Below are 23,149 nucleotides of genomic sequence, written 5' to 3' on the forward strand. Positions count from 1 at the left end.
TGGACCACACAATTCTTTAACAAATCATAGACATGGATTATGTTCGTAAAGAGTGCAAAAAGTATATCTGTTATAGCTTTGTGAAAGCTGAACCTTGATAGTGCAAGTAGTATATCTGTTATAGCATTGTGAAAGCTGAACCTTGATAGTGCAAGAAGTATATCTGTTATAGCATTGTGAAAGCTGAACCTTGATAGTGCAAGAAGTATATCTGTTATAGCATTGTGAAAGCTGAACCTTGATAGTGCAAACATTTTCTTTCTATTATTTAATTTTAACGGTAATGATGAATTTAACTAAAACATGCACATTGTTGAAATTGCAGGTGAACGATGCAGGATCTTTAGAGCCCTCAGTTTCATCTTAACTCAATCTCCGTCTCTTTTAAAACATTACATATAAAAAAAAAGATGTGGTGTAATTGTCAATTAGACTTCTCTCCACAAGAGACCAAAATGACACAGACATTAACATGTAAAGGTCACACGCATGTTTTACACCTCTCATGTTGTCTCTCTTTGACAGTTGCTTTAATGTGACAGCAACATGCTTTTGATTGAATCACATATGGGTATCAAACATAATCATTGTCATTTCTTTCAAAGATATGAGATATGTAATTTGAACGACCAGTGTAGAATTACTTCCCTTTGTTTGGAATATTTTTAAGATCAGTTGCTCAAAATTAAACACATTCAAATGTGACAAATTGAAGGGGAATTATTTTAAAAAAATGTAATTCGATTTTTATAAAATTTTGTAGGTTAAAAGAATAAAAAAAGGAGAGTACGGTATGTAGTACTTTAATATCTGTTTATTTGTTCATAATTGTCTGTGACGGCAATTTATATACTACTACATTGAAAATGAAAATAGATGTCTTATTTAGGATAATACATATGCCCTAACCGTTGTGTACTTGCAGTGATGTCTTAAACTGTATCGTATATATCAGAAATGAAATCACTATATATGCTATTTGTTTTTTGCATGTGTCTTTTTTTCCCATATTGAACAGAGGTCAGGCAGGGGTTGGGATCTAACAGAACATATTTAACCCCTTAGCATGCATTCGCCAGTCAGGAACCTCCAGTCTGTGTTATTCATGTGTGCTTTTTTAGTCTTTGTTCATTAATGTTTTTCTGAGTTATGTGTGGGGTGGATTTGACCTTGTTTTAAGGGTACGGCGCAAGCTAGGTGTGGGAGTTTGTCACGACTTTGAAGAGCCATTCCATTCTTAATTTTTTATAATGATTTTTTGTCGTGCTATACAATACCTCCCTATGTTACCTTGGTTACTACATATATTCATTGATTGATTAATAACAAATGATAGTGCTCCAAGATATCAAATGTCTCTATCTGTAACTAGTCAACATTCGGGCTGTTAGATATAGTCTAGCATGGGTCAGGTGCTTTAAGACCTTGCATTTCAATAAATGTTTCACATGAGGCATAAAAGTACATACATACACATAAACAACAATTTCGTGACAAGAAACAAGTAGTGAGGTCGGCTTGTTATATACCTGGTTACTAAAATTCCTAGTTTTGTACAAAAACAAATTGTTTGGATTGGTTGGCGTAGTGATATTAGATGGATCACTTGGTTTTCTGTATATTGTAATCAAAACATTTTAGTCCTAAAACGAGAGTTGACAGCCACTGATGAGATATTAAAAAAGTCGAAAACCATGGCAAAAACGAAAAAATTATGAACAGACACACTAAACACAAACCACAACACAGAACACATTAGGATGAGCAACACGAACCTTACATAATCAGGTATACATACTCATGGTAACCCTGTAAATTATTTGTATTTGATATTTTCTTATATCGCAAATGTTCGGTATACATTTAGAACATAATGTAAATTACCAGATATTATCCAGAGCAACATACTAAACAAATTTGGTATGTTCACCACCTATTTGGAAAGGGACTTTTATTCGTACAGAAATTAGTTTTCACTCTTTAACTTCACATTATAGAGTTATAATCTTATAAAAATGGAAACATTGCTAATCTTTTTCCCCTGTTCCTTTACTAAGTTTGCCTTAAAAAAAGTAATGAAACTTGTATACAGTATTTATTACCATAAAATACAGGCAAAGTTTGATTTTCGGTGAAGTCACTTTTAATTTAAGAGATGATATATACAGCGAATTTTGAAACTATATTTCTTTTATCTTTTAAAGAAAGATGATTTAGTTTTTTGGGGTTAACATTTCAATGATTTGATTATTTTTTCGACATAATATATACAATATGTTTGTACACCTTTATGCATTGTTACAAAACTTGGACAAAAGATAATCTTAAAGTTTAAGAAAAAACGTTAACAGAAATTTAGTTTTTTTTTTAAATTCTGTATTTTGTTGATAAATTGAAACATTTACACTTAAAGCAGGGGTTATTCGAAGGCGACACAAGGAGTTCCGCAGAACCCTTTACAAACTGAGCTGTATAGTTAAAAATATTATAATGTATCCATTTAATCATTTTGATGACCTATCTAATATTGTCATGTTCCTTTTAAAAACTGAATTTAATTGCTCGGTTCACCGTTGAGAGTCAATTATAAATTTCTATTTCATTTTTTGTTGATATGATGGTTTTTTTTCTAGATGATTTTGAAGACTCAGATGTCATAATAACTAAAGATTTATGTCTTTTTATTGTTATTTATTTACAGATATCAGCGAGGAATACATGGATTTGATTCCAACTGATGAAATACTAGATGAACTGGCACAAGTAATAGGAGTTGTATCCTTCCAACTGGGTATAGAATTAGAATTACCAATAACATCATTAGATATTATACAGTATAATAATGATCGGAATTTAGTGGCACAATGTAAAGACATTTTATATGAATGGAGAGAGCAGGGAGTCAGGCCAACCATAGGTGTTCTCGTTAATGCTTTGGTAAATGTTGGGAGAGGTACTAAGTGTTTGGAGGAGATCATCAAAAGTAAAGGAGTGAAGAAATATATTCCACAAGAAAAGGTTGAAGAGGAGAAACAAGGAAAGTTAAAGACATTAATGAAAAAAATGAATCCTTTTCAGAAGAAGAAATAGTACTTAAACTATTCAGTCAATATGATTTAATATTGATGTATGTCATACCGTTGCATGTTTGTGTGTTGTTTCAGGGAACAATTGTTATCGTTTTTGATGGGGTCTTAATGTAAATAATGTTAACATTCATCAGCACGAAATCAAGAAACAAAACATGGTTATTAAGCATGTTAAGAAAGTACATAGCAAATTTACATAACAGTAGTGTAGCATTATAAATTCAGGATAGCGACGCAGGCTCATTAGCTCCCCTAGTTCATACAAATATCAAAAATAATAAAAGAAACATAACATTGTTAACAAGACTGTACATAGAGAATTCATATAACAATAGTGTAGCATGTAAATCCAGGTGAGCCCAAGTTTCTCCACAGGTTTATATGAGTTCATGTCACCTATAGAGCTGTTCATCCACAGGCTTAATGGAGTTCATATTACTTGTGGAACAGTTACTTCTGACACAGGAAAAAGGGAGTTCATATAACTTATGGAACTGCTAGTTCGTCCATTAGTTTTTTGGAGTTCATGTCACATGTTGAGAAGTTAAAAAGCTAGTTTATCTTCTAATTTTAGGGAATTCATTTCATTAGTGGAATATCTAGTTTCTCCTCGGATCTTAGGGAGTTTATGTCACAAGTGAAGCAGTTAGTTTCTCTGCAGGTTTAATGGATTTTATGTCAAAACTAAGCCGATAGTTCCTCCACAGATTTAGGGAGTTCATATCACTAGTGGAGCAGCTGGTTCCTTCACAGGTTTAATGAAGTTCCTGTTCCTAATGGAGCATCTAGTTTCTCTACTGGTTTTAGAGAGTTCCATACCTGTCAACCTCTGAATTTGAAAAAGATCATAATGCGTATGAACTTTTTCGGTCCAATTTTAGTATTCAGTTCACGTCACTTATGGAGCAGCTGGTTCCGCAAATGGTTTTAGGAAGTTCATGCACTAGTGAAGCAGATAATTCCTCCAAAGGTTTTGGGTAGTTTATGTCACTAGTGAAGCAGCTAGTTCCTCCACATGTTTAACGGATTTCCTGTCACAAGTAGAGCAGATAGTTCGTCCACTGGTTAAAGAGAATTGCAGCAGCTACTTCCTCTTGATTTAAAACTGTGCATGTCCTTAGTGCAGCAGCTTGTTCCTCCACAGGGTTAACAGATTTTCTGTCACAAGTTGAGCAGCTAGTTACTCCTTTGATTTAATGGAGGTCATGTCACTTGTGGAGCAGCTAGTTCTTCAACTGGGTTAAGGGAGTACATGTCAATATGTGATTGGCTAGTTCATCCACAGGTTTAAGGGAGTGCATACTGCTAGTGGTGCAGCTAGTTCCTCAACTTGTTTTAGGGAGTTTATGTCACTAGAGGAGGAGCAAGTTTCTCTTTTGATTTAAAAAGTTCTTGTCCATAGAGAAGCAGCTAGTTTCTCCACAAGTTTAGTAGTGTTTATGTCAAAAGTGGGACAGCTTGTTCATCTGCTGTCTTGAGGGAGTACATGTTAAGAGTGAGGCAGCTGGTATCTCCTATGCACTTACGGAGTCCATGTCACTTGTGGAAGAGCTAGTTATTTCTCGTAATTTAGGGAGTTCATATCACTTGTAGAGCAGCTAGTTACTCCTCTGATTTCAGTGACATGACCTCACTTGTGGAGCAGCTAGTTACTCCTCTGATTTTTGGGAGTCCATGTCACTTGTGGAGCAGCTAGTTACTTCTCTGATCTTAGAGAATCCATGTCACTTGTGGAATAACTAAATACTCCTCTGATTTTAAGGAGATCATATCACTTGTGGAGCAGCTAGTTACTCCTCTGATTTTTTGGGAATCCATGTCACTTGTCAAGCAACTATTTACTATTCTAATTTTAGGGAGTTCATATCACTTGTGGAGCAGCAATCTACTTCTCTGATTTTAGGGAGTTCATTTTACTTTTGGAGCAGCTAGTTCCACCTCTGGTTTAAGGGAAATCATGTCACTTGTGGAGAAGCTAGTTCCTGCTCTGATTTTAGGAAGATCATATCACATGTTGAGCAGCTAGTTACTCCTCTGATTTAAGGGAGTTGATATCAATTGCGGAGAATATAATTACATATCTCATTTTAAGGAGATCATATCCTGGTAGAGCATCTAGTTTCTCCTCTGAATTTAGAGAGATAATATCACTTGTGGAACAGCTAGTTACTCCTCTGATTTTAGAAAGATCATATCACTTGTGGAGCAGCTAGTTACTCCTCTGATTTTAGGGAGTTCAGGTGCTGGTGGAGCAGCTATTTACTCCTCTGATTATTTGGGAATCCATGTCTCTTGTCGAGCATCTAGTTACTCTTCTGATTTTAGGGAGTTCATATCACTTGTGGAGTAGTAAGTTACTTTCTGATTTTAGGGAGTTCATTTTACTTGTGGAGAAGCTAGTTCCTGCTCTGATTTTAGGAAGATCATATCACTTGTGGAGCAGCTAGTTACTCCTCTGATTTAAGGGAGATCATGTCACTTGTGGAGAAGCTAATTCCTGCTCTGATTTTAGGAAGATCATAGCACTTGTGGAGCAGTTAGTTACTCCTCTGATTTAAGTGAGTTGATATTAATTGATGAGAATATAATTACATGTCTGATTTTTTAGAGATCATATCCTGGTAAAGCAGCTAATTTCTCCTCTGAATTTAGAGAAATAGTATCACTTGTGGAGCAGCTAGTTACTCCTCTGATTTAGGGAGTTCATGTCCCGGTGGAGCAGCTAATTCCCCCTCTTATTTCAGGGTGTTCAAGTAATGATGGAGCAGCATGTTTCCAATCTCTTGTTTCTCCTCTGATTTCATTTTATTTGTTAATTCCATCATTGTTGTAGATTGCTCACATATTTATAATCATCTCATTTCTGACTAATTGTGTCATTAAAATAAAAACATGTTCTTCTGTTGTTGGTTTACATAGTACTTAGTCCAGCTGAAAAATTCGAGTCAACAAAAACAATACAAAAGTAAAACAAACAAAATGAAAACCACAATCTTCAAATACAACACAGAAAATTGAAGATTTAGCAACACGAACCCAATGAAAAGAATGGTTATGACTGTTGGTAAAATACAAAATAAGTTTGCCATGAGATTTTTTTTTAAATGCATAAAAGGTAATAAATTACGCTTCAAAAAATTAGTATTTAAAAAAAAAAAAAAAATTCAGCCTAAACTTTTCGTTTTATGAATTAAGTAACTATAAAGGATACTTTTTTATGAAATGAAAAAAAATAAGTAACTATCATTTAAATAGTCGAAACCCGCTTGTTATACTTTGTCTGAGTTGATATTACAGAAAAGTTTACTTCAAGATGCGGATCGAGGATTTTCAAAGGGTCTGGGTCCCCAAACTAGGCAATATTTGAAGTGGGAAGTATAAAAAATTTATGTTTTAACCATAGATGTAGCATAAGAGATGGAATAAAATTGTAAAAAACATTATCAGCAGGAGAAGATCTACTAGCTTATTTAATATGAAACTTCAACTGTCATTAACAAAGAGATTGCTTTGTATACGACCGCAATTTTTTTTTTTTTTTATCGTAAAACGGTATGATGTCGTCGTCTGCGTCGTCGTCCGAAGACACATTTGGTTTCCAGAGCCTAAAAGAGGTCCAAAACAAACATTTTTCTAGTTTCAGGATAATAACTTGTGTATAAGTATTTTGATCGCTCTAAAATTGTTCCACAAGGTTTAAAACCACAAGTAGGAGGTTGGGATTTTTTTTGGGGGGTTATGTGCCAACAGTTTAGGAATTAAGGGCCAAAAAGGGGGCCAAATACAAGCATTTTTGTAGTTTCCGGACACTTGCTTGTGTTTGAGTGTATGGATCTCTTTGGCATTGTACCATAAGGTTCCATATCACTAAGGGAAGTCTGGGATTGAGTTTGGGGTAATTGCCCAAAACATGCAGGAATAAGGAGCCAAAAAGGGCCAAAAACAAGCATTTTCTAGTTTCCAGTAGATAACTTGTGTTTAAGTGAATGATCTCTCTGAAATTGTACTACAAGGTTCCATACTATACAAGAAAGACTGGGATTGAGTTTGGGGGTAATTGCGCCAAGGAGGGATACAAAAAGTTTGGAGGGTTCCAATTTTTTAAGGGGTTCAAATTTTTTTATTTTTCAAATTTCCAATGTTTAAAAAGTTTCAAAAAGAAAAAAGAAACCTTCAATTGCACAGTATTGCGCAATAGATTTGTAAGATCCTTGGCCACATTTATTTTGTTTCAGAAACCGATATTATGTCAAAAATTTGATCACAATCCAAATTCAGACAGTATCAATAAAATTGAGAAAGGAAATGGGGAATGTATCAAAGCGACAACAATCCGACCATAGAGCAAACAAAAGCCGACGGCCACCAATGGGTCTTCAATGTAGCCATAAACTGCCGCAGCCGGAGGCGTCCTGCAGCTGGCCTCTAAAGCTTGCATTTTGTGTCCAAATTTGCCCTAACTTCATTGTCTCTCCTCTCGTATCAGGCTGCGCTCAGCGAAGCATTTTATTAATAATGATTTTAGAGAAAACATGTCAGTAGTGGAACAGTTAGTTCGTCCAATGGATTTAAGGAGTTCATGTCACTTGTGGGACAGCTAGTTCCTCCTTTCAGAGTTCATGTCATTAGTGGAATGGCTAGTTCATCCTCTGATTTCAGGGAGTTCATGTCACTTTTGGAACAGCTAGTTCCTACACAGGTTTAAGAGAGTGCATATCCCAATTGAAGCAGCATGTCCTTCTACGGGTTTAAGGGAGTTCGTGTTTCAAGCGAAGCAGTTAGTTTCTCTACAAGTTTAGTTTAATGGCGTCCATGTTCCTTGTAGAGCAGCTCGTTCCTATACTGGATTTATCGAGTTCGTGTCACTTTTGGATCAGTATTTCCTCCACAGGTAAAAAAAGTTCATGTCACTTGTGGAGCAGCCAGTTCCACCACTTGTTTAAAGGAGTTCATGGCACCAGGGGATCAGGATTACATTCAGATGCTGATGCACGATTTTGAAAGGGGCCAACGTATTGATGGGACATGCAAAACGTCTATGCGTTAGCCATATATGTAGCTCTATAAGGGAGCCTGCTCCCCCTTAACCCGTCTCTTTATGTGTTAACAGGATTGTTGTCTATTACCTAGCAAACAGTTATAGATAAAAATCTAACTGCTGCAGAGATGGTAAGAAAATCTCAGATCTACCTGGATGTACTGCAGTCTAGGAGACAAAAGCTGTCAGACCACTTATTTTCCTTTAATACCTTTTTACCATTTTTGACAGATTTGCATGCACACGTGTACTTTTGAAAACTGTATTAGAACAAGTGCAAGAAACAAGAATGAGCAACAGGACAACATCTATCAAAAAGTCAAAAGACTAAAATCGGTTGTCGACTTCATTTTGCCCCTGAATGACAATTTTTATCTATTTTTCGTATTTTTGTGGTAACTATCAGATAGAGCAAAAGTGTAAAAATATTATCAGCAGGAGAAGATCTATTCGTTGGTTAACGCGAAACTTCAGTCATCATTATAAGAGAGATTGCTTTTAAAGGATGATTTTATTTTGGCTAGAATCTGAAAAAAAAGTTAAAATAATCGGCAAGACTAGATGTACAAATAAGTCAACGTAGCTTTAATATTCATTCAGCTCATAGGTTTGGACTTTATGCCTTGAATGATATTTTTTTCCAGTAGTTTTGGGATTTTGTTTGCAGATGACTATAAATATATATGGAAGTGTTTAACGACCTTGACTGGCTTTTCAGCCCTCGCACTGTCAGTATGGTCGGTATGATGATGACTATAAAAAGAAAGTAAAGACCTATTTATATGTCAACAAGGTTGAAATAGTCCGGCATCTCCTCACGGAAGTCAATGATTGCACATAACTGATGATCATTTACCATTTTTAGGAAAACTATTGTAGATGTAGATAAAAGTGTAAAAAAACAAAAATAAGCAGGAAAAATCTACAAAAAATCACATGGAACAAATCATCAGTTGCCTCTTTATATGATAATTGACTTCATAATTTAATATTCAGTTTAGTTTTTTTTTAAATAGTAACTTACCTTAATACAGATATACGCCAAAGATCAACACCGTTTTTCTAAAACAGAATATCTGTCTGTTAATTCTCTGTTTTGTTGAGTTGCTGTCTCATTCAGGTATAATAAACTGTCTGACGGGTCTATTACGACCTGTTACAATGAAACATTTTGTCTGTTTCAAACATTCCCGTCATTTTTCAGTGGCAGTCTAAATTTCCCGCTCTTTATCTTAGTCGATCTACATGTACCTTGCAGCACCTACCTATAGTATTAGTATGTCTTGCCCTTCATCCTGGATGAACTATTTGCCACTGGACATTAAGCAAACACAAATCAATCTTCCGATCAGTGACATATACCCTAGATCTACTTTTCAGTCAAATGTTTTATACATATATAACAACGTACTTATTTCATGGAACGTTTTGTTGATATCAGCTTACCGAATGAAGGTCAACTTCATCAATCCTTAATACCTCGTATTATCAGTATGTCAACTAGAAACGTATATGTTATGTGGGACCTGAAAGTACACACATGATGATGTACCACTATAAACTGTTATTACTATTGAAACTCCTCTTTTTGAAGCATAATCAAATGATATATAATTAATTCAAGACTCGAGGCAATGAAATACTCCACATATTGAAGAGAACTCTGCCAAATGTTTAACGTCCGGTTTTTTTAATTTTTTAGATTAGTTTGGTTTATGTCTAGTGTCTAGCGTTTTAGTCCTTATTATGATCTCTATAGATTGGTATAATTTCTGTGTAGTAGTGTCTAACGTTTTAGTCCGTATCTGATTTCTACATTAGTTTATTTTCTGTGTAGTTGTGTCTAATGTTTCATGCTATATTTTGATCTCATGATTGGTCTCATTTCTGTGTAGTTGTTTTAAATGTTTCAAGTCCATATTTTGATATCAAAATTGGTCTAATTTCTGTGTAGTTATGTCTAATGATTTAATTTCATATTTTGATCTCTATAGATTGGTCTAATTTCTGTGTAGTAGTGTTTAGTTTTTCAGTCCGTATTCTAGATTGGTTTGGTTTGTGTGTAGTTGTGTCTGATGTTTAAGGTCCACATTTTGATCTCTTTAGATTAAACTAATTTCTGTGTAGTTGTGTCTAATGTTTTAAGTCCGTATTTTTATCTCTAGATTGGTCTAATTTCTGTGTAGTTGTGTCTAATGTTTTAAGTCCATATTTTTATCTCTAGATTGGTTTAATTTCTGTGTAGTTGTGTCTAATATTTCAACTCGGTTATTTGATCTCAAGATTGGTCTAATTTCTTTATAGTTGAGTCTAATGTTTAAGGTCCGTATTCTGATCTGAAGATTGGTCTAATTTCTGTGTAGTTGTGTCTAATGTTTTAAGTTCATATTTTGATCTCTTTAGATTAAACTAATTTCTGTGTAGAAGTGTCTAATGTTTCAGGTCCATATTTTGATTTCTAGAATGGTCTAAATTCTTTGTAGCTATGTCAAATGTTTTAAGTCCATATTAAATTTTTGATCACTAGATATGTCTAAAGTTTTTGTAGTTGTGTCTAATGTTTTAAGTCCGTATTCTGATGTCTAGATTGGTTTAATTTCTATATAGTTGTGTCTAATGTTTTAAGTCCATATTTTGAATTCTATATTGGTTAAATTTCTGTGTAGTTGTGTCTAATGTTTTAATCTGTATTTTGATCTCTAGATTGGTCTAATTTCTATGTAGTTGGTCTAATGTTTTAAGTCCATATTTTGATCTCTAGATTGGTTTAATTTCTATATAGTTGTGTCTAATGTTTTAAGTCCGTATTTTGATTTCTAGATTGGTTTAATTTCTATATAGTTGTTGTTAATGTTTTAAGTCCGTATTTTGATCTCGTTAGATTGGTTTATTTTCTATATAGTTGTGGTTAATGTTGTAAGTCCGTATTTTGATCTCGTTAGATTGGTTTAATTTCTATATAGTTGTGGCTAATGTTTTAAGTCCGCATTTTGATCTCAAGATTGGTCTAATTTCTTTGTAGTTGTGTCTTTTGTATTAATTCCGTATTTTGAAATCAAGATTGGTCTAATTTCTGTGTATTTGTGTCTAATGTTTTAAATTCATATTTTGACCTCTTAAGATTAAACTTATTTCTATAAAGTTGTGTCTTATGTTTTAAGTCTGTATTTTGATCTCTAGATTGATTTAATTTCTATATAGTTGTGTCTAATGTTTAAAGTCCGTATTTTGATTTCTAGATTGGTCTAATTTCTATATAGTTGTGTCTTTTGTTTTAAGTCCATATTTTGATCTCTAGATTGTCATGTGTGAGCTAGGTGTAGAATTGAGATTTGTAACGGGAATTATGTCAAAAAGAGAACAACCAGACCAAAGAGCAAAAAATAGCCCAAGGCGAACAATGGTTCTTTAACACAGCGAAAAAATCTTTCACCCAGAGGCGGGCTTCAGCTGACCCTTAAATAATAATGTATACTAGTTCAGCAAAATGGACGCTACACTAAACTCCGAAACATACAAATAAACAAAAAAAAACAAAAAACACAAGACTAACAAAGTCTACAGGTTCCTGACTTGGGACAGGCACAAAAATGTGGCGGTTTTAAACATGTTTTGTGAGATCTTAACCCTTCTCTTTACTTTTATCCAATGTGGAATAAAACAAATGCACAGCAATACGCACAGTAAAATTCAGTTTTAAAGAAGTCCGAGTCCGATGTTAAAAAAGGTAACTGAAGAAACTAAGCAAAATTACAATGATCAACATGAATTAACAAAAGACTAATTGCAGTTACTGACATGCCATCTCCATACGTCAATAAAACGGATCGACAGATTAAGTCTTCATCATATGGGTTGCAGATGGTTAACCATCTTGGATTTTGAGAAAATTCTATGCAAAATTAAACTAGCTAAAATATCTATGTTCCAAAGTTATAAGCGTCTTAAGTATTGGTACATCTAGTATGTAAAAATTATGTTCAAGAAAAGTAAACATTTTGAATATAAGGCCGATGACACACGAAACAAGTAATTGAAATAGCGATCATCTGGGATTTTAGGTCAACCATATGTGGAAAAAGAAATTGTAAACATTGGATAGAGCTATGTTATTTAGGTTTGGAAGTTTAGATATTTTTCTTCTCCAAGGACAAACTAGATCTCGGGGAGGATGTCTTCTTCAATATTGGAAAATTCCTTGTAAACTAAGTTTAGTAGCAGTTTACAACTTGAAAATTGAACTGATCCTTTGTAACCTAAGCTTAGGGTTAATAAACATCAGTAATAAATCATGGCAAACTATATAAACATTATAATAGAAGTGATAAACATATTTCATATTTGGCAGATGTTCGTTAGTTTCAGGAGCAGTGATGAAGATCGTACGTTGACCTCTAGATGTCTGAGTTTGTTTGGTCGCGTGGTTGCTGTCTTAAATTATTAACTTTCACCAAACTCTTACTTGTATGTATTATATGTAACGGTCAACATCGTATTTTAATTCTAAAATCATTGATTCTTACATTTAGCAAGATTAACTTTCAATCAGTCATTGACTGTTGTTTAAAAGGGTAAAATGCGAAAATGTGTTTCTTTCTAGATTCGAAGTACACACATGTATATGTATGCACAAGATTTCTTTTTTAAATTTTACGAAATACATGTTAGAACAATCTGTTTTTACATTTCTCTTTTACGTTGTGATATTTCTTACTTTCACCTGGACATTGTCAGTTAGAAGTTTTCATTGCTCACTTTCAAGTTAACATTTCTTAGTTTAAACTTTATCGGTTGTTTATCTCAGGAATCCACGACAGAGTCATCTGCATTAGGAACGGAACACATCGTGTTACTGCACGGGTTGTTTGTCTCGTCCATGATTGATAACTCTGTTTTCGGAACACATTGTATTACTGCATGGGAAAAACATAACAACTGCATTTCGTTCGTATCCATGACAACGCCCTCTGCATTAGGAACACATCGTGTTACTGTACGGGAAAAAACTTAAAACTGCGTTCGGATTCATGACATCGCCATCTGCATTAAGAACTCATCGTGTTACTACTCGAGTTGTTTGTCTCATCCATGATAGCTCAATGGTGTTCCTGATACAGAAGTAGCGTCATTGGTTCCTGAAACAGACAACTATGCAGTTAAATGATGAGAACACAATGGATCTGTCATGGATGAGACAAACAGCTCATGCAGTAACACGATGTTGTCTTATTAATACAAAACATTACAAATGGACCCCGTTCTGTCTATGACATAGCTATCTGCAAAAAGAACACATCGTGTTATTGCATGGGTTATTTCTCTCATCCATGACAGCTCCATTGTGTTCTTAAAACAGATGGCGCTGTCATCGATGAGACAAACAAATCATGCGGTAACACGGTGTGTTCCTAAAGCAGATAATAGTGTCATGGACATGATCAACAACACATGTGCTCCTAATAAATGTGGAGCTGTCACCGAATCATGTGAGAAACAACCTAGTTGCCTATTATTCTCTATTTTTGTCTTTTTTTTTTTAATTTTATTTGCCATGTATTCTGTTCTTTTTGCCTATGATTCGCTATTCTATAAACCCAAGGTCGAACTAGATTTCGGGGAGGATGTCTTCTTGAATATTGGAAAATTCCTTGTAAACTAAGTTTAGTAGCGTTCTACAACTTGAAAATTAAACTGATCCTTTGTAACATAAGCTTAGGGTTAATAAACATCAGTAATAAATCATGGCAAACTGAATGAACATACAATGTAATAATAGAAGTGATAAATCGATTTGATATTCGGCAGATCCTATGTTCGTTAGTTTCAGGAGCAGTGATGAAGATCGTACGTTAATGACCTCTAGATGTCTGAGTTTGCTTGGTGCGTGGTTACTGTCTTACTAACTTTCGCCAAACTCTTACTTGTATGTATAATATGTAACGGTCAGCATCATACATTTGATTCTCAAATCCTTGATTCTTGCATTTTCGAGATTAACTTTCAATCAGTCATTGACTGTTGTTTAAAAGGCTAAAATGCTAAGTTCTTAAAACAGATGGCGCTGTCATCGATGAGACAAACAACTCATGCGGTAACACAATGTGTTCCTAACGCAGATAAAAGTGTCTGGACGAGATCAACAACACACGTGTTCCTAATGCATGTGGAGCTGTCACGGAATCATGTAAGAAACAACCCATTTGCCTATTATTCTCTATTCTTTATCATTTTTGTCTATTTTTGTCTTTTTTTTTTAATTTCATTTGCCATGTATTCTGTCCTTTTTGCTCATTATTCTTTATTCTGTAAATCCAAACAGATCCTCATACAAGTGGGTTTGAATTGCACCACTGGCTCATCCCATGGACTTGTTCAAATACCTTTAGTCAAATTTATCAATGAAGGGACAACAAAGGAGATCCTGTGTAAACCACGAACGGAAATTGCAAGATTATTGCTTACATTATATTTTTCTTCTCTTGTTCTATACAGTAAGTAAGTAAGTAAGTAATTAGTTTATTACAGTGTCACAATCTAACATTATACATAATATATTATACATCAGATAAAAACAGCATAAAAATATATTATATTCCTGCCTTAAAAGACATATGAGACTCTTTTACCTCATGCACATTAAATGCATACACAATTTAATACATTTTTCAAAAGTAAAATTTAAAAATACAAAACAATTATTACTTCGTAGATCAACAATTGTTAACTAAAAAGTACAAAAAGGGTAGAATTGATTTAAAAATCTTTAATAATATGCAAATAAATAATAATTAAAAATTTAAGTTCTTTAAAAGTTATAAATTCATCTTTCTCCTCTTAAACATCAAATGCAATGTTTTAGCTAACAAAAATTGAATTTCATCACAGCTCATAATATAATTAAATTTCTCTTCTACACTCAAGATTATAAAAACATAGTTTGATAAAAAGGGTGAATTTAAAAGTTAAAAGTTCCTCTCTCAAGTCCGAATAAAAATTACAGTTCATTAAAAAATGTTGTTCAGTTTCAATCGTATTTCCATCACAAAACTGACAAATTCTTTCATTTAAAGGTGTAACTGGCTTGGTGTAACGTCCTGTTTCAATAGCGAGTGGTAATAAACCACAACGAAAGTTTGATAAAGTTCTACGATAGTCTCTAAACTTGACGGATTTCACATAACTACTTGGCTGAAGATTACTTTTATACTGTCTGAACGTCCTAAGTTTATTTCCATTTTCACAGTTTCGATCGTTATGCACATCGCGTAGCCAATTCTCAGCATCCATAGTGTTTAACTTGTCCTTTACAATATTAACTTTTTGTCGGATTGTCATATTTTGAGCGTTTATCAAAGAACTTAAGTCACTTTTTTCAATAAATTTCAGTACACGGGAATTCCACGAGCGCTGTTTGATTTACTCGATTCATGTATCTTTTTTACTAGCCTATTTCCATCTAAATTTGTAACTTTAAAATACAGCCTCAAAACTTCTATATTTTGTTTAGTTTTTACCGTAGTCCATCCCATGTCTCAACGTATAGCTAGGTTTGAAGAGTTCTTAAAAGCACCTAGGTAGTATCGGCATGCTTTGTTTTGAACAGTTTCTAATTGTTTGTGTTCTGATATGCCCCAAATACTCGCTCCATATAATAAAACAGGCTGTACAAGGCTTTCATATAGTTTTGTAAATGTGTCATAGTCCATTCCGCCACATGAAATGAACTTTGTATAAAGTGCGGAGAGAGCTCTACTGGCCGACTTTCTTATTTCCCTCACTGTAAATACACTTAGCTCCAAGTTTATGGCATAAAAGAAGAATACTGGACGGGGAACGAAGCGCGGTATATTTATTTGACATAAAATGGAAAAATCCTGGGGTAATCTAATGTCAAACCTTGCCGATTAAAAAAACATCAGTAAATTAATATGTTGAGCATCATCATGCTGTGCTAGGAAACTGATACGATTCTTAATGTCCACAAAATACTGCATACATATGCAATGCCGGTATTTTGGGCAAATTTGTGCCCGAGGCTCCGTGTCTTGTCTATAAACGGCGTTTACAGACAAGACACGGAGCCTTACGGCACGACAATTGCTGTCAATTACCGCTTACGCTTCTGGTATTTTATGTCACTCCTTCGTGTATTTGTCGAGGATGTGCAACATGCAAAAAGCGGGTTACATTTGACATAGAGTCCCTATAAGTATTTAACAGATTATTATTTATTAAATAATTTCCAACAATTACAAGGGCGAGTGGGGCGAGTGGGGCGAGCGGATACCCTCTTCTCCTGTTCGCTTGCACGCCCAGCCTTTCGCCAGTTGAATTTCGTAATATTGTTTGAGTTGGTTCTGCATTGAATACCACCCGTCCAAAAGTTCTGACCATGGGTAAACACACCTTTAATTAAATGTCCGTCACTACTGAGTTCGAAACAATTGAAAAATAGTAAATTTCTTTAATTTCGAAGAAATGCGCTGGATTTTTTTTTTCCCATCCATCACTCCTTTTTTTCTGGGATTTTATATCCATTCTCCTATATTCTCTCATATGTCAGATTTTCAAAATATGAAAACGTAGAAATAGTAGGGAGCAACCAATTCACTTCATTTAAATTCAAAAGGGGGGGGGGGGTCGTCCTGAATATGCATGAAATATTTTCCATTGGTTAGGCATCCAACACTCAAATTAACTGATGAAAACAAAAGAGGGAGGATCCCCAAGACCGAAACACTTTTTTTGAGTTTTTCGACGTTTTTAATCAAATTTTTTCTCGATTTTTTTTATTTGCAAAAATATACCCCCACTTTCATTTGAAGTTTAATGGTCGTTCTCTTAATGATTCTTCATTCTTCACGGAATAAACATTATTAAATTCTTGTTCCATAAGGAGTATTTATAAAGAGACTATCTAAGATAAGTTTTCGAAAGGACGTTTGTTATAAGAAATAAATATACTCGGACATGTGCAGTTAAAACACGAGATATGATTGACACACAGGTGATTTAAATTTTTAAATCACTTTTGTATTTTGATACGACACCCAACATTTAAAGTCTGATTTGTCAACCTCAGCGTCGAGTATATACCTTTTCGTAACATGTCTATTTAGATGCATATATTTTTTTTCAGGGTCCAAAATAATTCTTGGAAAGTTGCAATATTTTAAATTCTACATTAGCAAGTAACTTGCACAAGTCACTGGAAAACAAATTTGAAACCCTGTCCATCCTAATCAGCTCCAAGACTACTTTTGACTTATTCATTATCCTCAGAGTAGCTGTATGAACCTTTTATAAGAAATGATTTTTTTTTGGCTTTCTGTGTTTCAACTGTTGCTATGTTTTTATTACAAACAGATTGTGTGTCAGAGTCTCATCCTGAGTCAGCTGAAGCAACAGAAACTGTGATGAAGAGTGTTTTAACTATTGGTATGTTTTTATTACAAACATATTGTGTGTCAGAGTCTCATCCTGAGTCAGCTGACGCAACAGAAACTGTGATGAAGAGTTTTTAACTGTTGCTATGTTTTTATTACAAACAGATTGTGTGTCAGAGTGCCACCCTCAGTCAGTTGACGCAACATAAACTGTGATGAAGAGTGTTTTAACTATTGCTATGTTTTTATTACAAACAGATTATGTGTCAGAGTCCCATCCTGAGTCAGCTGAAGCAACAGAAACTGTGATGAAGAGTGTTTAAACTGTTGCTATGTTTTTATTACAAACAGATTGTGTGTCAGAGTCCCATCCTGAGTCAGCTGAAGCAACAGAAACTGTGATGAAGAGTGTTTAAACTGTTGCTATGTTTTTATTACAAATAGATTGTGTCTCAGAGTCCCATCCTGAGTCAGCTGAAGCAACAGAAACTGTGATGAAGAGTGTTTAAACTGTTGCTATGTTTTTATTACAAACAGATTGTGTGTCAGAGTGCCATCCTGAGTCAGCTGACGCAACAGAAACTGTGATGAAGAGTGTTTTAACTATTGCTATGTTTTTATTACAAACAGATTGTGTGTCAGAGTGCCATCCTGAGTCAGCTGACGCAACAAAAACTGTGATGAAGAGTGTTTAAACTGTTGCTATGTTTTTATTACAAACAGATTGTGTGTCAGAGTCCCATCCTGAGTCAGCTGACGCAACAGAAACTGTGATGAAGAGTGTTTTAACTGTTGCTATCCTTTTTATTACAAACAGATTGTGTGTCAGAGTCCCACCCTGAGTCAGCTGAAGCAACAGAAACTGTGATGAAGAGTGTTTTAACTGTTGCTATGTTTTTATTACAAACAGATTGTGTGTCAGAGTGCCACCCTCAGTCAGTTGACGCAACATAAACTGTGATGAAGAGTGTTTTAACTATTGCTATGTTTTTATTACAAACAGATTGTGTGTCAGAGTCCCACCCTGAGTCAGCTGAAGCAACAGAAACTGTGATGAAGAGTGTTTTAACTGTTGCTATGTTTTTATTACAAACAGATTGTGTGTCAGAGTCCCATCCTGAGTCAGCTGAAGCAACAGAAACTGTGATGAAGAGTGTTTAAACTGTTGCTATGTTTTTATTACAAACAGATTGGGTGTCAGAGTCTCATCATGAGTCAGCTGACGCAACAGCAACTGTGATGAAGAGTGTTTTAACTATTGCTATGTTTTTATTAAAACAGATTGTGTGTCAGAGTCCCATCCTGAGTCAGCTGAAGCAACAGAAACTGTGATGAAGAGTGTTTAAACTGTTGTTATGTTTTTATTACAAATAGATTGTGTTTCAGAGTCCCATCCTGAGTCAGCTGAAGCAACAGAAACTGTGATGAAGAGTGTTTTAACTGTTGCTATGTTTTTATTACAAACAGATTGTGTGTCAGAGTCCCATCCTGAGTCAGCTGAAGCAACAGAAACTGTGATGAAGAGTGTTTAAACTGTTGCTATGTTTTTATTACAAACAGATTGTGTGTCAGAGTCCCATCCTGAGTCAGCTGAAGCAACAGAAACTGTAATGAAGAGTGTTTAAACTGTTGCTATGTTTTTATCACAAACAGATTGTGTGTCAGAGTCCCATCCTGAGTCAGCTGACGCAACAGAAACTGTGATGAAGAGTGTTTTAACTGTTGCTATGTTTTTATTACAAACAGATTGTGTGTCAGAGTCTCATCGTGAGTCAGCTGACGCAACAGAAGCTGTGATGAAGAGTGTTTAAACTATTGCTATGTTTTTATTAAAACAGATTGTGTGTCAGAGTCCCACCCTGAGTCAGCTGAAGCAACAGAAACTGTGATGAAGAGTGTTTTAACTATTGCTATGTTTTTATTAAAACAGATTGTGTGTCAGAGTGCCATCCTGGGTCAGCTGAAGCAACAGAAACTGTGATGAAGAGTGTTTTAACTATTGCTATGTTTTTATTAAAACAGATTGTGTGTCAGAGTGCCATCCTGAGTCAGCTGAAGCAACAGAAACTGTGATGAAGAATGTTTTAACTGTTGCTATGTTTTTATTACAAATAGATTGTGTGTCAGAGTCCCATCCTGAGTCAGCTGACGCAACAAAAACTGTGATGAAGAGTGTTTTAACTGTTGCTATGTTTTTATTACAAACATATTGTGTGTCAGAGTCCCATCCTGAGTCAGCTGACGCAACAGAAACTGTGATGAAGAGTGTTTTAACTGTTGCTATGTTTTTATTACAAACAGATTGTGTGTCAAGAGTCCCATCCTGAGTCAGCTGAAGCAACAGAAACTGTGATGAAGAGTGTTTTAACTGTTGCTATGTTGTTATTACAAACAGATTGTGTGTCAGAGTCCCACCCTGAGTCAGCTGAAGCAACAGAAACTGTGATGAAGAGTGTTTTAACTGTTGCTATGTTGTTATTACAAACAGATTGTGTGTCAGAGTCCCATCCTGAGTCAGCTGAAGCAACAGAAACTGTGATGAAGAGTGTTTTAACTGTTGCTTTGTTTTTATTACAAACAGATTGTGTGTCAGAGTCCCATCCTGAGTCAGCTGACGCAACAGAAACTGTGATGAAGAGTGTTTTAACTATTGCTATGTTTTTATTACAAACAGATTGTGTGTCAGAGTCCCATCCTGAGTCAGCTGACGCAACAGAAACTGTGATGAAGAGTGTTTTAACTGTTGCTATTTTGTTATTACAAACAGATTGTGTGTCAGAGTCCCATCCTGAGTCAGCTGACGCAACAAAAACTGTGATGAAGAGTGTTTTAACTGTTGCTATGTTTTTATTAAAACAGATTGTGTGTCAGAGTGCCATCCTGAGTCAGCTGACGCAACAAAAACTGTGATGAAGAGTGTTTTAACTGTTGCTTTGTTTTTATTACAAACAGATTGTGTGTCAGAGTCCCATCCTGAGTCAGCTGACGCAACAGAAACTGTGATGAAGAGTGTTTTAACTGTTGCTATGTTGTTATTACAAACAGATTGTGTGTCAGAGTCCCATCCTGAGTCAGCTGAAGCAACAGAAACTGTGATGAAGAGTGTTTTAACTGTTGCTTTGTTTTTATTACAAACAGATTGTGTGTCAGAGTCCCATCCTGAGTCAGCTGACGCAACAGAAACTGTGATGAAGAGTGTTTTAACTATTGCTATGTTTTTATTACAAACAGATTGTGTGTCAGAGTCCCATCCTGAGTCAGCTGACGCAACAGAAACTGTGATGAAGAGTGTTTTAACTGTTGCTATTTTGTTATTACAAACAGATTGTGTGTCAGAGTCCCATCCTGAGTCAGCTGACGCAACAAAAACTGTGATGAAGAGTGTTTTAACTGTTGCTATGTTTTTATTAAAACAGATTGTGTGTCAGAGTGCCATCCTGAGTCAGCTGACGCAACAAAAACTGTGATGAAGAGTGTTTTAACTGTTGCTTTGTTTTTATTACAAACAGATTGTGTGTCAGAGTCCCATCCTGAGTCAGCTGACGCAACAGAAACTGTGATGAAGAGTGTTTTAACTATTGCTATGTTTTTATTACAAACAGATTGTGTGTCAGAGTCCCATCCTGAGTCAGCTGACGCAACAGAAACTGTGATGAAGAGTGTTTTAACTGTTGCTATTTTGTTATTACAAACAGATTGTGTGTCAGAGTCCCATCCTGAGTCAGCTGACGCAACAAAAACTGTGATGAAGAGTGTTTTAACTGTCGCTATGTTTTTATTAAAACAGATTGTGTGTCAGAGTGCCATCCTGAGTCAGCTGACGCAACAAAAACTGTGATGAAGAGTGTCTTAACTGTTGCTATGTTTTTATTAAAACAGATTGTGTGTCAGAGCTGCCATCCTGAGTCAGTTGACGCAACATAAACTGTGATGAAGAGTGTTTTAACTATTGGTATGTTTTTATTACAAACAGATTGTGTGTCAGAGTCCCATCCTGAGTCAGCTGACGCAACAGAAACTGTGATGAAGAGTGTTTTAACTGTTGCTATGTTTTTATTACAAACAGATTGTGTGTCAGATTCCCATCCTGAGTCAGCTGAAGCAACAGATACTGTGATGAAGAGTGTTTTGACTGTTGCTATGTTTTTATTACAAACAGATTGTGTGTCAGAGTCCCACCCTGAGTCAGCTGAAGCAACAGAAACTGTGATGAAGAGTGTTTTAACTGTTGCTATGTTTTTATTACAAACAGATTGTGTGTCAGAGTCCCATCCTGAGTCAGCTGACGCAACAAAAACTGTGATGAAGAGTGTTTAAACTGTTGCTATGTTTTTATTACAAACAGATTGTGTGTCAGAGTCCCATCCTGAGTCAGTTGACGCAACAGAAACTGTGATGCAGAGTGTTTTAACTATTGGTATGTTTTTATTACAAACAGATTGTGTGTCAGAGTCCCATCCTGAGTCAGCTGACGCAACAAAAACTGTGATGAAGAGTGTTTTAACTGTTGCTATGTTTTATTACAAACAGATTGTGTGTCAGAGTCCTATCCGGAGTCAGCTGAAGCAACAGAAACTGTGATGAAGAGTGTCTTAACTGTTGCTATGTTTTATTACAAACAGCTGATTGTGTGTCAGAGTCCCATCCTGAGTCAGGTGAAGCAACAGATACTGTGATGAAGAGTGTTTTAACTGTTGCTTTGTTTTTATTACAAACATATTGTGTGTCAGAGTCCCATCCTGAGTCAGCTGAAGCAATAGAAACTGTGATGAAGAGTGTTTAAACTGTTGCTATGGTTTTATTACAAACAGATTGTGTGTCAGAGTCCCATCCTGAGTCAGCTGACGCAACAGAAACTGTGATGAAGAGTGTTTTAACTGTTGCTATGTTTTATTACAAACAGATTGTGTGTCAGAGTCCTATCCGGAGTCAGCTGAAGCAACAGAAACTGTGATGAAGAGTGTCTTAACTGTTGCTATGTTTTATTACAAACAGCTGATTGTGTGTCAGAGTCCCATCCTGAGTCAGGTGAAGCAACAGATACTGTGATGAAGAGTGTTTTAACTGTTGCTTTGTTTTTATTACAAACATATTGTGTGTCAGAGTCCCATCCTGAGTCAGCTGAAGCAATAGAAACTGTGATGAAGAGTGTTTAAACTGTTGCTATGTTTTTATTACAAACAGATTGTGTGTCAGAGTCCCACCCTGAGTCAGCTGAAGCAACAGAAACTGTGATGAAGAGTGTTTTGACTGTTGCTATGTTTTTATTACAAATAGATTGTGTGTCAGAGTCCCACCCTGAGTCAGCTGAAGCAACAGAAACTGTGATGAAGAGTGTTTTAACTGTTGCTATGTTTTATTACAAACAGATTGTGTGTCAGAGTCCTATCCGGAGTCAGCTGAAGCAACAGAAACTGTGATGAAGAGTGTCTTAACTGTTGCTATGTTTTATTACAAACAGCTGATTGTGTGTCAGAGTCCCATCCTGAGTCAGGTGAAGCAACAGATACTGTGATGAAGAGTGTTTTAACTGTTGCTTTGTTTTTATTACAAACATATTGTGTGTCAGAGTCCCATCCTGAGTCAGCTGAAGCAATAGAAACTGTGATGAAGAGTGTTTAAACTGTTGCTATGTT

General features: G+C 35.3%; 1 protein-coding gene across 1 annotated transcript in view; it reads left to right on the forward strand.

The window, feature by feature from the left end:
• Nucleotides 1-5,949, forward strand: part of LOC134691298 (uncharacterized) — a 48,920-nt gene extending 42,971 nt beyond the window's left edge. The window contains exons 10-11 of the mRNA XM_063551752.1: nucleotides 764-791; nucleotides 2,702-5,949. The gene's annotated coding sequence lies outside the window, so the exon portion shown is untranslated. The remainder of the gene's footprint in view (nucleotides 1-763; nucleotides 792-2,701) is intronic.
• Nucleotides 5,950-23,149: the final 17,200 nt, after the last annotated feature.

This window comes from Mytilus trossulus, chromosome 11 (assembly GCF_036588685.1).
Source record: "Mytilus trossulus isolate FHL-02 chromosome 11, PNRI_Mtr1.1.1.hap1, whole genome shotgun sequence".
Lineage (NCBI taxonomy): Eukaryota > Metazoa > Mollusca > Bivalvia > Mytilida > Mytilidae > Mytilus > Mytilus trossulus.